This window comes from Sturnira hondurensis, unplaced genomic scaffold (assembly GCF_014824575.4).
Source record: "Sturnira hondurensis isolate 20B ecotype Veracruz unplaced genomic scaffold, ASM1482457v3 Scaffold0001221, whole genome shotgun sequence".
Lineage (NCBI taxonomy): Eukaryota > Metazoa > Chordata > Mammalia > Chiroptera > Phyllostomidae > Sturnira > Sturnira hondurensis.
The window spans coordinates 2,886,095-2,903,564 of record NW_028073852.1 but is presented as its reverse complement, the minus strand read 5'-3'; the positions used below and the strand labels follow the sequence as shown (position 1 = coordinate 2,903,564).

The following is a 17,470-nucleotide window of genomic DNA, read 5'->3' as shown; positions in this document are numbered from 1 at the left end:
GGGGTGGGGGAGGGATCTCTGCGCCTAAGTGGGATTTTCCCAGCATCCCCTGGGCTGAGATGGGTCAGGAACACGGTTTCCCTGGAGACTTGGACATGCCTTCTGTCTGAGGTTTCTTCCCAGAGGGGTGAAGGCGGGAAGACCCTCGAGCACTGGCCAGGTCGTGGGGTGCTAGGAGATCTCAGAGGGGGCACCTTTGGGCTCAGAACCCAGAGATGCAGGTGCAAGTCTTGCCTTTACAACACATGCTGGTCCTGGGGGTTCGGGCCGATCCCTGCCGCCGGGAGCCTTGTGTGCACCGGCGGAGTGGGGAGAAGACCTCACAGACCTCAGAAAAGAACGAGAAACAAGGGGAGTGAGTGCTTCGTAACCTCTCAGGCGTCAGACCTGTGGTTACAATCACCTTCCAGAACATTCCTCATTAAACTCCAGGTCAGCCCCCGTGCCGGGGCAGGCCTTCCACATGTTAGCGTCAGTGACGACCATGTTCGAACGAGCAAGCAGGCCTCCTAGACCCCGCCACGTACGAGGGCACAGGACCACCAGGCAGAGGTCGGCGATGCGGGTTGGGGCCCTCAGCGGCCGGAAAGTTGGACTCTACCCAAGCCATTAACTGCCTGCCTGGGCCACCGTTTCCTCACCAGAAATGTCACGCTCACGGTCCCCGGCCAGTTTACAGCCCAGAGGAGGCAGAGGGTGGAAGCCCAGTGCTGTTGGAGAGACACCACGAGAGCCTCTGACCTCTCGTCACGTGACCCGGAAAGGTCACAGCATAGAGTCAGGACTCCAGCAGCCACTGCCCCAGGCCCCTCCCTCCCTGACTCGCAGTGAAGTCATCCAGAGACCAGAGGGACAAGGGCGTGTCCCAAGATTACACAGCCAAGTGTGGTCATTTGGTATCAAACCCAGGCTCCTGGATTTCTGGGGCTTTTCTCAACATTCACACTTCGGCTGTTATTACTGGCAACCTTTGCTAAGACTTATGGAAAACTTCCCACATGCCACACACGATTTTAAGTACTTCTCACGATGCTGGACACTCATATTCTACGAAGGTCGTTGTTTTTATTGTTGTCTCTGTTTAACAAATGAGGAAACAGGCCCAGAGAGGTTGAGAGGTCGGCCCAAGGTCACACAGCAATATGGACCCAGGTCTGTGTCCGTGCAACAACATCTTATTTGAAGACCCGTGTGGGCCCTCTGGCCGGAGGGGCCCCCGACAAGGGGTCAGTGCCGACCCAGCCTTTCTGGATGGCTCCGGGGCCAGCTGTCACCGCCCAGCCTCTGCCGCCTGTCCGCCCCAGCAGCTCGGTGTTCCTGCTGTGACGCAGCCTCTTCACCCTGCGTCTGCCCCTTCTCTCCTGGGGCCCCAGGCCCTGCTCCCGTGGGAAGGCAGCAAGCCGGCCAGTTCTGGCTGTGGGTTAGGATGTGGCGTCTTCACTGCTCACATCACTTATCTGCTCACCAGGTGCCGTTCTGGGGGCTGGCCACGCAGCCGAGAAGAAGCTGGCCGGGCTCACCCTGGGGACCTGGCATTCTAGAAGGTGCGCTGTTCCCCATAGCCTGAGACAGACCGTGGCTGTGTGTGGACGCTGGGCACGGCATTCCAGGAGGTGGGATGGCAGGAGAGCCAAGGCCAGAGTGCCCGCCTGGTCCTCCAACAGGAGCAGGGTGGGAGAGAAGGGGGGCAAACCCAGCCGCTCTGCGGAGGCCGACAGAGCTGCAAGGCCAGGCCAGTCAGTCTCCTGCCTTGGTTTCTGTTCAGGGCAGGCCAGGAGGGCCCTGGGCCCCAGGGGACCGCCTGAGCTGGTGGTCTAGGCCTCCACCGGGCGGCCTCGGTGTTGGAACCGACCGGCCCCCTGGGAGGGGGCAGTGCTCCCCCTCGCTCTGCCTGGTGGAGGGGAAGGGCCAATGGCAGATGTGTGGGTGGATTCTCGCCCAGCAACAGCAGCCAAGACGGAAGCCGCCCCTCCCACTTCCTCTCAGTGCCCTGACTCTGCAAACGCAGGAAACCGCCGGCGTGGGCTTGGCAGACTCCAGGAGAGTGGGCTCCCAGCCCTGGATGGCCACGGACAAGCTGGGCCTGCGGCTGTCTTGCTGGGCTCAGGCTCCTGACTCTGGCTGGGAGAGGCCCACTCACTGTGCCCAGGGGTGGGGACGGGAGAGCAGACTACTCTCTGAGGGTCCCTGACCTGGCTGCCTGACCCTCTGTGGAGACAGGAGTGGTGTCCCTGTGTGTCTGAGCCACAGAGGCAGGGGCCCATCCACAGGGCTCTGCTCAAGACCCTCCTCCAGGAAGACCCCTCTGCAGACAGGGCACCTGGCTTGAGCCCTCAGGGAGGGGCCTGCCCCTGATTGCCACCTCCAGGACCCTTAGGTTCTGGACCACCCCCCAAAGGAAACCTCTGTCTCTCTCTTGGAGGGCCTGAGGACACAGATAAAACCCCCGTGGAGACCAGAGGCCTGAGAGCAAAACCCAGCCCCATGACAAGGCGTCAGGGGCAGCACCCCCGGCCCCCACCCCAGGCCAGAGCGAAGGTGGGAACTGCAGGCTCGAGGTGGGCGATGGGTGGGGCGAAGCGCCTCCTGTTCACCCCTCCCAGAACCTGATCAATCACTGGGCCAGCGAGGCTCAGGTTCTGCAAGCGGTGAGTTTAGAGACAAGAAGCCAATGGCTTCCTTCCCCAGAACCTCATGGAAGAATCTAGGGTGCACACTGTGCTCAGCGTGTTTCTGCTCTGGAAGTACCTCCACCCGTTTGACCCCAGGGGTCCAGTGTCAGCACAGCGGAGGGTGGGGGGTGTTGTCATCCAGCTGTTGTCACCTGCAGGCCCCTCCACCTGCCGCCCCGGTCAACACGCCTTTCAGACCAGACACTCCCGTGCAGGCGTCAATGATCTCAGGGTCGGTCCGACGTGAAAGAGCCATAAAGACATTCCAACCCCACCTCTGTGGCCATGCAGGCAATGACAGCTTCTGAGGGACGGACCACAGTTACGTGACAGAAGTGAGCACAGGGATTCTGCTTCTGGGGCGCCCGCAACGCCTGCCTCGCTGGGCTGGGACCCACTGGACCCATGGAGCAGAGCCCCGGACCAAGCCTCTCTTCCCGGACTCCACCCTGCCCGAGTCACCTCTGTCACCAGACACACACAGCTCCTGCTCTGTCCTCAGTGCCCAGGTCGGCTCTGACGCCGTGACAGGAAGTGGGTGTAGCTGAGGGTCTCTCTGAGGCCTTCACCTGCAGTCAGCCCTCGGCCTCCTCAAGGCATTCTCACTGACCCCCTTCCCTGCAGAGGATCCGTGGGGCACACCCTGCGTGGACCCCTGGCCCACCCCTGGCTCCTGGCCTCGCCCCCCACCTGCTCTCCCCGGAACTCTCTGTCTCCCCGACTTACAGCAGTAATAGCACAGAGCAGGGTTTTTTTTCCCTCTCTCTTTTAGTCAAAATCAATGACAATGGCAGAGTTATAAGGTGAGCTGAGTGGGGAGGAAGAAAGCTCCGCGTGTCAAAATTGATGCGGAGACAGTTAGAGGAACCTATTAGGGTTTCAGTCGCCCCGGGCATGCAGCTCGGCACAGAGCCGTGTGACGTCAGCAAACGCCACGGGCAGCAGGCAGCCTTCTCCCCACACCTGTCACTAAGGCAGAAGCGGGAGGCGGGACAGGCAGCCATCCCTGGGGGGGGGGGGGGGCACACNCCCCGGGGGGGGGGGGGGGGCACACACAGAGCCTGTCTCAGTCACAGGAGGGGCCAGACAGGTCCCTCCGGAGAAGGCACTGCCAAGGGGGAGCGGGGGCACTCAGGAGCTCCGAGGTGGGGGCTGGAGGTGTCGCTGGGTGTCCTGGGGCCTCTGAGGGGCAGCAGGGCTGATCCTTCTGGGTCAAGGGGAACCTGGAAGGACACAGGTTGGAGAGAGGAGGCCCAGTGGGCGGGGGGATGGGCTCCCTTTGTTTTTCTCCTGTTTTCTCACTGGCAGGAGGCCAGCACCTGGGCCCAGCAGGACTGCCTCCCCCAGGGCCCATGCTGCCCCTCCCTCGCAGCTGCTCTGGCTCCCACGTTTCCCTAAAGAGAGGAAGGCAAATGGGGGCGGGGGTTGCTGATCACCCACCGAGGGTCTAGAAGGGAGCAGAGTAGCACGCGTCCCTGTCACTTTGCTAGAGTCTCTTTTCAACTTTCACCTGGAAGCAGGACTGGGATGACACCTGTCCCTTCCCTGAGAGTGAAAGGAATTGGTGGGAAGGTCTCCCCGAAGGCAAGGCAGCGGAGGTGGTGAAACTCAGAGGTGTGGATCCCCCTTACCCCACCCCCTGGGGCAGTTTCTGAAATAGGGGCTCATATCTTGATGTGGGTTGTCCCCCGGCTGAATGCAGGGCTGGCTGGGGCAGATGGCAATGGAGACTCGTGGTTCACCAGGCAGCAGGGACTTCAGGGAGGCAGTCCTAATTAGTATTTCAAGAGCGAGAAGCCGAGAGCAGAGCCCTGCTAAGCGTGGTGGGGACCGGAAGGGGAGTCCCCCGACACAGGCCCTGTGTGGGGTGGGGGTGGGAGGGGAAGGTCTCACCTGGCCATTGAGCACCTCTGCCCCCACACCCGTGCAGGAAAAGAACAAGGGAAGGGACGAAGCTTCACAACTCGGGAAGGGAGCCGAACGCTTTCTGCGGATGGTAGCTGGGAGTGGCTGGGAACTGGGGAGGGGACCCCAGGAGCTGAGGCCAGCCCAGGTGCCTGCAGCCTTGACCGTGGTGGTCCAGGGAAGTGGCCCAGTTTGCCCACCCAGCAGGGCTGGCTGGCGCAGTGAGTGAACTTAGGGATGGAAGCTGCCAGCACCACCGTGGGGGGAGCTGGGGGTGAGGCGGTGAGCATTGGTACAGACACTCCCAGGCCGGTCCATCGTCCTCAGAGCCTGCCACAGCCCCCTTCATCAGATACCTAGTGGAAGCCCCAGCAGGATGCTGGTAACCATGACAATGAATGAGTCCATGGTGACTATGGCGTAGCATCTCTCATCCAGGTAGCAGGGAGTGGGCCCTGGTCCTGGAAGCCAACAGCATCGGGAGGGCAGAGAGTTGGCCACGCGCCCACTGTGTGCCCAGCCCTGGCCGGGGGTCCCTTCCCGTCCTGCTGAATTTTCACCGAGGAGAGAAGAAAATCTGTGGGGAGGGGTTTCTGGTCTCCACTTCACAGATAATAAAGACACCAGGGTGCAGACCAGGTCAGGAACCTGTCCCAAATTCAGACTTTGGAGTCAGTGGCAAAACAGGGAGAGAAACCAATGCCACCTGATGTCACTGTCATGCCAGCGACCATCCCATCCCAGAACCACAGCCATCACTCTGCATGAGTCCCCTGTCCTGCCCGACCAGGCCGTCGCCCATGCCTTCCCACCAGCAAACACCTCAGAAGCAGAGAAGGCAGAAGGGACTCGGTATGGGTTGGCGTGTGGCTAATAGTTCCACTAAATAAATACATATTGCTAATTGGATTACTCAGACAGTATAATATACTACTGGAATTCCAACATGATGCTAATAAATTGTGCGAAGAACTTAATCATGTTAGCATCCCAAAAGCTGGTAAGAGATGAAATTAGAAAGCCGGGCGAAGCTGACGTCCAGCTTTCACGAGCATTGCAGACTGGGCAGCCGCCCTGAGCAAGGCTGCACCCCGTCTCCGAAACTGGAGCTGAGGCCGTGGGTTGGGTGTGGGGAGGCCCCTGGACCAAGCCTCGCTTCAGCCCTCACGCTCCATCCTTCTCCAGCCACAGCCCCCGGGTGAGGGCAGAGGGGCCCACGCAGAGGACACCTGGGCCCCACACACCTTTCCTTTACACAGTGAGACCCAGGCCTGCAGCAGCCCGGCAAGTGGCTGTGGGAGGAGGGTGAGGTGTTCAGGGGAGGACAACAAGTGTTGGGAACCGCCCTGCCTGATTTCAGGAGCTGAAACCCCCATGGCTGAGGCTGAGCAGGAGACCTTGGGACCACAAGCCACTAAGGACACAAAGCTTATCTCCCTGGCAGAGGCACCACCTCTGCCCCCTGTACTTCACCCTGCCTGGCCCTGGGAGAATGACTGGTTAGCCAGTGGCCAGTAAGATTTCTCCAGGGAGGGATGACCTAAGACAGGCAAGCTCAGGGAAGAAATGGGGCGGGGGGGGGGCTATAGATAAAGGGGGTGATGGACCCTCATCCCCTCGGCTTTGACATAGCCTGAATCCTCATTCTGTCTTCCAGAAATCTCCTAATCTCTTGGCTGCCTTGCTGCCCCTACCTGACTTAAGCCTGAAACAATGACAGAGGGCGGTGTAGCCCTGGGCAGGAACGGGCGGTTCCCCGGGGCATCAGGCCTAAGAAAGAATGCGTAAAATCTGTGAAATCTCCTTTGCTAAGAATGTCCTCGATTTAAATGATAAGGGTCCAGGCAGGTAATGAGTTTGTTTCCCAAAGTTTCCTGGCCCTTTAGCTCTCTGACCCAGACTCCGAATAAGCCCTTGGAGTTCTCGGAATGTTGTCTATTGTTTGATCCTCACTGCCGGACAGTGATTGATGAGCTTTACCCGTGTTCCTGAGCCAATGAACCCAATAAGGACCCACTGAGGAACAGGCTCTTGGCCCTTCTCCTTTGAGAGCTCGGCCACCTTTCCTCCCCAAGCAGATCAGGTCTTAGTGGGCTTATTCTCATCCGTGGTGGAGGAAGGGGGCCCCCCACAGGCAAGGGCTGAGCCAGGTGGCCGAGATAAAGGTCCTGTGCCTTCGTCCTGGGAACCTTAGAGAGACGGGCGCCCTGTTCGCTCTCCAGCCTATAGTGGAGAGGCTGGTGTTTGATTCATGTGCGTATACACTCCACAAGGCGGAGCCGGGAACCGAGGGCTCACTACTCCTCCTGCCTCAGGTCTTGGCCGGGGCTACCTAGGCTGGGGCTTCCTAGGCCCGGGGGAGGGATGACGGTTGGTGCCGGAGGCCTGAAACTGATAGGGAACTGAAGAGTTGGAAAGGTTTAGTTTAGGGTAAATAGAAGCCTAGCAAGTGATGTACTCGTTAAAGCTTTTGTTTCGAAAACTACAGATAGATAAGGCCCATCCTGACTCCCGGGAAAACAGCCCACCTCCTGGGGCACCGCTAAAGACCACCGCCTGGGGGCAAGTGGAGGCATCCTGGCCTTTGTGTTGCAGGGAGGGGCAGACACCACCTGCCCCTGGGAACTACTGACCACTCAGGACAGGAATGTTGCAGTTCCTTCCACCTGACCCTCCCTGAATTTCAAAACCCCTCACCGCACCTGGTTTATTCCCGGCCATAGAAACCCTGGCCTGGAAAGAGAAGGGAAGATGGTCTGTCAGGGTGCAAACCCGCCATCTTCTCAGATCGCCGGCCGTCTGAGTAAAGCACCCATAGAGATTCAATCCCTGTCTCTGCTCATTGGGTTTGGGAGGGACAGGCAGCCCGGACGCCGGCGTCTTTTCTGGTTTCAAAACCTACCATTCCACCAAGCTGGCAAGCAAGGGTCAAACACTTCAAACAGCATGTGGATGCATGTGCAGACATGCGTGAACACACATGTCTGTGCACACAGTCAGGCTTACGAGCACGTGCACACACACACCTCTCTTTGATGACCAGAACCTCATGAATGTGATAACTAACTCCTGCGGCAGCTGCCCAGGCACAAATGCGAATGTTTCTCTGACTCTCCAGGTTCCAGATCAACCACTCACAGAATTCTACTTAGCACAACAAAACCCAGTGAAAGAGGAGGAAAAACAGTCCCTCATTTGGTGCCTTCTGGTAATGAACCAGAACAATGGCTGCGGCGCAGGGAGATCTATGATTGGCTTTGGTTTTTGGACAACGGTTCAAGGTGGACAATAGACAAAAGGCCATCCACGGGCAGGCAGGGACACCAGTGAGGAGACTGTGAAGGTGCCCACGCGTGTGCAACGGGGATGGGGTGAGTGGGTGAGGATGTAGGGCACAAGCAGCTGGGCAGTCAGGAGCAAAGCCCTCCTCGAGGGGCCTGGCCTGCGGCCCACCTCCCTGCACCCCTTCACACGGGTCTCCGGGAGTGTGAGCCAGTCTCCAGGGACCACAGCTGACCAGACTCCTGCCCTGCGTGGCCGAGACCCAGGGTGGAACTTACCTGGACAGCGCCCCCAGAGCTCCCCGATCAGGGCATTCCACGGCGTGGGCCTCGGCTCTGCTCAGGTCAACCAGTTGTCTCCTCATCTGCCTTCTGTGTTCTTGGAGTCATTTCCATTTAACTCTGCTTATCGAGGAGACACAGCCACTTCTGAATCCCTGCAGAGGCCACACGGTCAGAGGCCCAGCTCCAGGCTGGGCGGCACAGGCCTCTGGTGAGCTCTCCTTCCTCCTGACCCCAGCCCGACGGAGGAGACCCCCCCTACCTTCCACAAAGCCGTCAGAGGAAATCAAAGCAGGCAGGGGCAGCTGCTCCTGTTCAGAAGGACTTTCTTCTCCCGACAGCTTTCCAGAGGCTGAGGGGCCCCGTGCCCTGTGCCCCGAGCCGCAGCGCAAGGCCGGCAGCCCACTCACTGCATTGTCTGGAGCCCCTGCGTGGGGCCATTGCCGGTCCTTTCATCCTTTTCGGCACAGCATCTGGGTCCTCTGAAGTGCGGGAGAAGGACCACTGACCTGCCGAGGAGTCGCGCTCTACAAGGAAGGTTAAGTACGTTTGCCCAAGAAATACGATAACACCCTTACTGCACGTGACCTTTTGTATATGTGGGACAGTGTCCACGACAAATATGCCGTTTTTTAAGTGGTTCTCACGCCTGGGTATCCAGCCGTTCATCACGATGCCTGTGGGTGACTGCCTGCGCTGCCTAGGAGGTCCCGGAGTCCCCTGTGGGGTTCTGGGCTGGCTGCTGGCCGTGGGCGGGCCCTCGAAGGGTCCGAGTGGGCACGGCCTGGCGGCCCCCAGGGCTGGGCTCTCCCGGAGGGTCCCGGGCAAGTGTGCCCTCTCAGCCTCCTTGGCAGCAAAATCCAGGGGGTCCTAATTTGGAGGTGTCTTTGCACTCGACACCCAATAAATAACGCATTCTCCATGCATCTGCTGAGGCTGCCTGTTGAGCGCACGTATTCAGACACTGCTGTCCACAACTCTCTCCCTTCTCCCTTGCTGCATGTGGCCTCCTGTGGTTTGGTGGAGAATGGCTGAGGCCGACCTGCTCCCCCAAACCCTCCCCTCCACGCCTAATTGGAGGAAGGGGGAGCAATACAGTTCAGGATATTTGCCCCCACAGGGGCGTATTCGAAGGTCAGCCAGTGGATAAACCCCTGCACCAACCGATTCGGCGGCCGCCGGCCCACGTGGCTCATTAGCACTCGACACAAGGCTGGTCCGAACTGAGAGGAGCCGTGGGTGTCAAGTGTGGGACAAAAATAGATGCAAAATAACGTATTCACAATTCTTGCGCTGATCAGATGTTGAAATGATGCCTCGGTTAAATAAATTGTATTGCTAAATTTGATTGTACCTGTTTTTCTTTCACTAATTTAGCGTGGCTGCTAGGAAATAAAACGTTACAGGTGTGGCTTGCGGTGTACATCTCAGCACAAGGCAGACCCTGGCCCATGCCCGGCCCGGGTGTGGGGCGGACAGACAGGAGGACAGTTCAGATGGGGGGCAGTGCTCACACAAGCATCTGTGCAAACCAGCGCGTTTCGGGGATTATTTTGTGATGCCTGGGAAAGGACGGGTTGTCACACATGCCACCTTGTGAACAGGCACTTAGAGACCCACCTGGGGATGGACGGGCAGAGGCCACCGGGGCTTTTTCCCTTTGGAAAGCATTGGGGTGACTTCAGAGGGAGCAGAGAGTGGGTGTCCGCCTGAACCTCCCACATCCCCTGGAGATGCTCAGCTCTCCCCTCCGCTGCGGTCTGACACGCCTGGGTCTCTCCTGGGCAGCTTTGAAGAAGACCAGGAGACGTGCACCACTGTGAGGCGGGCTTTCCGGAAGGGCTCTGGGTAGTGTCCAGGCCACGTGCAGCTCTGCCCCCATTTCCACCACTGTCCCCAGAGCACCTGAAAAGCCCGGGGCCCACCTGTCACTGGGGAGCGTTTCTCCGTCAGGGCCACCCTGAACAAATGAAAAGCCAAGAGCATTCTGGGGTGGAGAGCAGCAAGGCAAGCGCCCTCCCCCGAGGGCCACAGAGCCCAGTGTCCGCTGCGCCCTCCCAGATCAGGGAATCTGCCCAGACGTGTGGAACACCCCCGGGTGCTGAAGTGTGTGCTGGGGCTGGGGGGCTCAGAGGCGGGCCTGAGTCACCCCTCAACAGGCACTTAAATGGGTCACTTCTAACCCGTCTGTGGGTCAGGGCCACGGGATTCCTGTGGACTTGGGAATGCGCAGGGAGATGGAGGAGCTGATGCCTCGGCTGTTGTAAAGCAGGGGTCCCCAAACCCCGGGCCCGGCACCGGTTCCTGTTGGGGACCAGCTGCGCAGCAGGAGGTAAGCCGCCCTGAGCTCCGCCCTGTGTCAGGGTGGGGAAGCAAGCCGGGCTTTGCTGGTGCTACCACCCCAGCTGCACCTCCCTCTCTGAGCCACCCCTTCCCCAGACCCCCGTGGAAAAATTGTCTTCCACCAAACCGGTCCAGGGGAGGTGGTGCCAAAAAGGTTGGGGACCGCTGTCATAAAGGACAGAATCTGGGAGGCAGCCAATGAAATGCCTCATTCGCGTCATTTTCGAGGCAAAAATGTCACTCCGTCCCACAAGGGACTCTGGGAGACAGAATCCCACCCCAGAGTCTGGCAGGTCTGTCCACCTGCCTGAACTGAGTGCCCTCCATCGAGGTCTGCCTCCAGGGGCATCAACAGGGCACTCTGCCCTTCTCCTCTTCCCTTGGGGGGACCTGCAGGGGCGGCGAGTCCAGGTGGGAGAGAGGACAGGTGCTTGTCACAGCTACGGGTGGGGTGCCCCCAGGGGCGACTGCCCTAACCCCACCGCTGAGTGCTGGGGTTCCTGTGGGAGAGCCAGAGTCCGCACCCAGTGAGGGTGGGAACGGGCAAGGGGCGGTTCCTCACTCAGTTAAACACAGAGCTGCCCTAAGACTCAGCAGTTCCTCTCCTAGAAATACACCCAGAGAATGAAAACAGGTGACCAAAAAGGAGCGTGCGCGCAGACGCGCATAGCACCTCGGCAGACGGCGGCGGGAAGGCGGGAACACCCGAAGGTCCCTAGGCTGACGGGCGCATGCGCGGAGTGTGGCCTGCCCACGCCACGGGGGGTCATTCGGCCACAAAAAGGAGTGGAGCCCTGGCCCGTGCCCCCACGTGGCTGCACCCCGAAAACCTGACGGTAAGAAGCCAGGCACCAAAGGCCGCGTATTGCGGCGTGGCTCTGTTTATCTGGGGCAGCTCGAACAGGCAAATCCATAGGACGGAAAGCAGACTGGTGGCTGTGAGGGGCAGGGAGGGAGGGAGGGATGGGGTGTTACGGCCTGGGGGCTCCTTCTGGGGTGGTGGCAGGTTGTGGGACTCGGTAGTGGTGAGGGCCGACGCCACTGTGGGTATACTGCGTGCCACCGACCTGCCTCTCTAATAGTTCGAGGGGGCGCTTGGTGGAGCGTGTAGTTCGCCGCTGTGAAAAGGGGGCCCTGGAGGAAGGGGGACGGACGCTGTGATTGTAAACGGCTACCACACACAATTCAGAAGGGGCCCTTGCGGAACAGGAGTCGTCGAAACCAGGACTCTCGTTCAGGCCCAGGGTGGAGGCTGGGCGCAAACCCTAACGGAGAACAATGAGCGGCGAGCCCGGGGAGCTGTGAGGATGGAACCAGTCACCTCCTCGGCTCCCACGTGGACAGCCAAGAGTTAACTCCTAATAAGATGATATAATGCAGGAGCAGTGAGAATAAAGATTACCTCCTTAGCCAACTGCCGGAGACCATATTCATAAAATAATGACTCCCTTTTTTTATTTCCCTCGTTTTATTGTACAAGATGTAATTGTAACCCGGCTGCTCCCCAACTTCCAGGGGAAGGTGATTGTCAATCAAGATGAAAAATGTCATAATTTCAGCCTGGCCCAGCCCGGCTGCAAGGTCCATACGGTCTTCAAGTGAGGCATGTGGAGTGATTTACACGCTCACCAGCGGCTTTCTCTGTGACATTCAGGGACCAAGAGGCCTGGATGACCACTTGCGACAGCTGAGGGCACCAGGCCACACTCCACTCTCGGCTGCAGACGTGTTCCCACCCCGGCTGCTGCCTGACACTTGACTCCTCAGAGCAGAGAACACAGACTGCAGTCTGGGCTCAGTGGTATCTGATTTGGTGGTTGCTACGTTGCTACATTTGATCGTGGTGTATTTGGAGGTTTTGTTTCCTTTGCGAGATGCTTCCGTGGGACTGTGGGGGCGGGGGGGGGCGGCACTTAAAGGGGCCGTGTGTTGTTAAGGTTGCCCTGGCGCCTGCACTGCCTGGTGCCCGAGGGGGGTGTTGGTTCCATCGGGCGCCTGGGCCTGGAGGGAGCCTTGCAGCAGGATCAGCCGGGAACCTCTGCCGTGCAGGCTGATCCTGGATGGTGCAAAATTTGACTCTCCTCTGCCCCTTTCCTGGATCCCCGGGGCTGGAGCTTAAACCCCCTGGGGGGTCCTGAACCAGTCCCGGCTCCTCCTCCTTTTGAGCCTGCCACCTCCCCCCTCCCAGACTGCTGTTGTTTAAAGGTTTCTTATGTATATATTTTTAGAGAGAGGGGAAGGGACGAAGAGAGGGAGAGAAACATCGACTGATTCCCTCTTGTGCGCCCCCAGCGGGCGACCTGGCCGGCAACCCAGGCCTGTACCCTGGTCAGGAATCAAACTGGAGACTGCGGGGGGATGCCCAGCCCACGGAGCTGCACCAGTCAGGGCGCTGCTGTGTTTTTGTTTTAAATCAACACCAACTGAACCATGACGCAGACACCCAGTGGGCGCAGCCGCCTGTCTCCCCACACTGTTTCTGGGGGCCCCCCGGGAGCAGGGGGCGGAGTTTCTCCCGAGAGGTCAGAAGGTTGGAGAGCTCCAGGGATTTCTGAGGACAGCTGAGAGTGCGTGCCCAACACCCACACTCACACACATGCTCACTCACACACACACGCAGGCTCACACTCACATGCACGCACACACGCACACTGACACACCCATGCACAGCACTCTCACGCACAAGCTCACACACATGTCCACACACCCCTGCTCTCAAACATACACATGCTCACATGCACATGCATTCACACACGCATTCACACACCCCCCAGTCTCAAACACACACACACGCTCACACACACACTCACACACACTCACGGACTCTCCCTACTCTCCGGAGCCCCTCACAGCTCACTGGCACTGAGTCCCATTAACTGACTGCTTCCCCCACCCTCATAATATTCTCTGCTGCTCAGCAAACCTTTTGTTTCTGCTCCCCCGCCGCCCTCTTGAGAGGGGCCTATTTTGATTAATATTAATGCTCTGTCTGAACCTCTCTCCCAGCCATTTTAAAGGGCAGTTCCTCCTTTCAGCAGAGGCATTGATCAGCAGACACAGCACAGAACCGGGATCCATGTGGAGGGCGGCGGGGACAGGCCCCCACGCTCCGATGGGCAGGGTTGGGTCCCTGTGCCCTCCTCCCGCTGCCCAGAATGAGCTTCCAACGCGGCTGGAGGGGCTTCTTGGACTCATTACTGTGTCCAGAGCCACCAAATTACCTCTGAAACAATGTGATAATTAGCTGGGCAGGGTACGGCCGCCTCCGGCACCATCCTGCTAATCCAGTGTGGCCGCCTGCTCCCCTCTCCTCCCCACTGCTCCAGCCCCCTGCTCCCTCCGGGTGGCAGCCCCTCATTCAAGGAGGCGGCCTCCCTGCCCGCTCACTCGCCTGGACCAGGGCACTAGCCTGAGCTGGGCGTGGGGTGAGCCCCGCGGTCCCCCAGCTCCCCCTCCCCCTCTCTCCTCCCAGCCCTCTTTTCTCTCCCCCCAGATCTGCTGTAACTGGCATTTTCCATCTGACAGGTTCTGTTTCCCCTGCCTCCGGTTGCCAGGGAAACACGCGGAGAGGACCGGCAGCCAGGGAGCCGTCAGCTGCCTTTTTAAGGTGCCCTGGACGTAAACAGCACTTTCCATAACGGGAGCCTGGCACAGAGGGTTAAAAAAACAAACCAGTGCAGAAGAGGGGGCCAAAGTGGAGAGAAGTCACAGAAGGGCCCCCCACTGGGTTTGTGGGCGATGAGGAAGGAAGGCCGAGCTGAGGAGACTCGCACACTCTGGTCAAAACCAGCACCTCCCTGCAAAGACGGACTCCTCGACACAGAAGGCAGACACCGCCTGCAGCCCTCAGGGGCCAGTCGCCCCCCATAGCAAGCCCCGGCCCCACCCCCAACTTGGGACTTGGCCCTCCGAGCTGCAGAGGGCTGTCGGGACTGAAGCCACCTGGAGGTGAAAGGATGCTCTTCCTGGTGACAGGGACCGGGCTGGCCTATCCGCTCCCGCCCCTGCACCCCCAGCGCAACTCTGGACTCTGCCTCCCGAGAGAGTTCCCACCTCTCCCCCACCTCCACCTCCCGCCAGGCGACTCCGCCATTTCCCCTGAGCTGAGGGATGGCCCCCGATCAGTTGCCCCCAGCCCACCCCACATGCTCACCCGTCACCAGGCTGCCCCAGCGGGGCCCTCTCCTTGTACAAAGCTGTCCGCTGCGGACCCCCGGTGATTCCAGCTGGGAGCACCTGATGCCAGGTGCATAGCCTGGAGCCCGACACCTGGCCCCCTCTGACCTTGACTTAGCTTTCCAGCTCTTTCTCCTACCTGTCCCCTGCCCCCTGACCTCTGACCCAAGAGACTGCCACAGGTCCTGCACTTGAGTGTTCAGACCTTCATTTCCTCAGCCTAGAGGGCTCTTCGTCCTTACCCCTGCTCAGGTTGACCCACCCGGGACCCGCTTGAAACACCACCTCCAGGCAGGAGCCGCCCACCCACTTGACCACGGTGGGGACTGGGTTTCACATAGCCCCCACCTCACGGTCCCCTCTGGGATCCAGGCCACGCCTGGCCACGTGGTGGGTGATGGACAGCTGCCCCTGTGATGCCCAATACAACTGAATAAGAGAGTGAATGGACTTTGGGTCGGTGGCTTGGGGCAACCCGTGGGTGTCTGGGGCCACAGCCACCCTGTCCAGGTGGCCTGCTCCTTGAGCGGAGGCTGGCTGCTGGCGTCCGGCTTGCACGTGGACCACGCGGGCGCCATTGCTGTCTGTGTGGAGGCCCCTCAGCACCAGGGTTCTAGGGTGCCAGCCCCGCCCCCAGAGTACCAGGTGGGCAGAGAGAGTATGAGGCGGCTCCAAGCTGCCAAAAGTCAGGAGCGGCCTGTCTGTAGTGCTCCGACTTTCAGAAACCTGCTTTTTTAAAAAAATGGTTTTGCTGTTGTTCGGGTACAGCAGTCTGCATTTACCCCCCTCCCCCGAGGCATCCTCACCTACCTCCCCTGCCTCCTCCTCCTGTGGCTTTGTCCCTGTGTCCTGTACAGTTAGTTGTTCCCGAAAACCCTTCCCCTCTTCCCCTCCCATTTCCCCTCCCGCCTCCCCCCTGGTTACTGTCCATTTGTTCTTCATTTCAATGTCTCTGGTTGTATTTTCTTACTTGTTTGTTTTGTTGATTAGGTTCCACTTAAAGGTGAGATCGTATGATATTTGTCCCTCGCTGCCTGGCTTATTTCTATGCTCTCCAGTCCCCTCCATGCTGGTGCAAAGGGTAGGAGCTCCTTCTTTCTTTCTGCTGCATAGAATTCCATTATGTAGATGTACCATAGTTTTGGGGTCCACTCATTTACCGATGGGCACTAAGGTGGCGTCCAGCACTTGCCTATTGTAAATTGTGCTGCTATGAACATTGGGGTGCACAGGTTCTTTTGGATGGGTGTTTCAGGATTCTTAGGGTATAATCCTAGCCATGGAATTGCTGAGTCAAAAGGCAGTTCCATTTTGGGTTTTCTGAGGAAATTCCATCCCGTTTGGCACAGTGGCTGCACCAGTCTGCACGCCCACCAACCGAGCACTAGGGCCCCCTTTTCTCCACATCCTCTCCAACACTTGTTTGTTGTTGATTTGTTTACATTGGCCATGCTCACTGGTGTGAAGTGGTATCTCACTGTGGTTTTAATTCGCATCTCTCTGATGACTAGTGATGCTGAGCATCCTTTCCTATGTCTCTGGGCGAGAAACCTGCTTTTCTGCCCAGGAGCAAAGGGAGCTGGTCTGTCCTGAAGGACAGGGCTTCAAGCCTGCCCGGCGCCCAGGTCACCAAATCCGGGGGACGGGAGTCATCACACACCTCCCTGGCATCGTGCTTGTTCATTTCCCAAGTGCTTTCCCACTTTCATTTCCTCTCGTCCCCTCTGCCACCTCTGCATCGCCTCCCGTTTTCAGGATGATCCTCTTTGGGGTCAGACCCAAACCTCTTGGGTCTTCAGTTCCCTCTTGTGTAAGATGAGACTGTTTTAGAAGCTGCTTCCCAGGACCGTCACGAGGGATACATTCAGTGACGTAGTATGTTCAACAGGGTGCCCTGGACACGCCATGCTCTCCACGGACGGTGGTGGTGGTGGTGGAGGTGATGAGTTTGAAGGGGGCTGGACGCCAGGAGGTCGTGAGGCCAGTGTCACAGGACACAGCCCACACTCTGACCTTTGCAGGAGGGGCGAGTCTGCCCTGAGCCTGCCCAGCGGCCCCCATGCCCAGGGCTCCAGCGCCCAGCCAGCTGCCCACCTGCAGGGCAGTCCCACAGTGCTGCCGAGAGAAAACCCTGGGCGCCACCGCCCCGCCCAGCTGCCCCTCTTTCCTTCCCTCCCGGATCAGAGCGCTGCCTGGCTGGCTCCAGCCCCGTGTGGTTGCAAATTGCCTTTGCTATGTGAGCTGCTCCCATGTCCCCTCGATTCCTCAATTCCCTTCCGTGCTGCAGACTCCTGTGTGTGTTGCTAAAAATACACACACAGGACACTGAGGGGCTGGGAATGGGCACCCAGCTTGTGCCCAGCAGCCAAGGGAAGAGAGAGGGCACAGCCTGGGCCAGGGGCTCCCAGCTGCTGGCCACATCTTCACAGCACAGCGCTACAGTTGTCAAGAACCCTTTTGCACCCTGTCTCTGAGCTGTTCCTCTGTTCTGCCGTTAGGGGTGTTTCCTGTGAAAGGCAGAGATTTGGGGTCCTGCTTATGGTCTTCTGTAGCCCATCCGCCTCCTGCTCATGCCAGCCCCGGGAAGCATCTTCCCCCACCTGCCCAGAGGCCCTGCCGCCCCCGGGTCCTCCACAAGCTCACGCCCACAGAGGGCGAGCTGCCACGCAGCACCGAAGGGGGCCAGTCTCACCAAAGTGAGCAAGACAAACCCCTCCTGCTCCTTGCCTCCGACGCCCCGCCCCCCTGCCCTGGGAACACCTCTTGTGGTCTCCCCACGCTCTGTGAGGCCAGCCTCCTTTGGCTTCAGGG

General features: G+C 59.2%; 1 long non-coding RNA gene across 1 annotated transcript; it reads right to left on the bottom strand.

Moving 5' to 3' along the window:
• Nucleotides 1-7,045: 7,045 nt before the first annotated feature.
• Nucleotides 7,046-16,328, bottom strand: LOC119003260 (uncharacterized). Its single transcript, XR_005069917.1, has 3 exons — nt 16,318-16,328; nt 12,113-12,118; nt 7,046-7,202 (listed from the first exon to the last, which is right to left on the bottom strand). It is a non-coding gene; the product is annotated as an uncharacterized LOC119003260 (long non-coding RNA).
• Nucleotides 16,329-17,470: the final 1,142 nt, after the last annotated feature.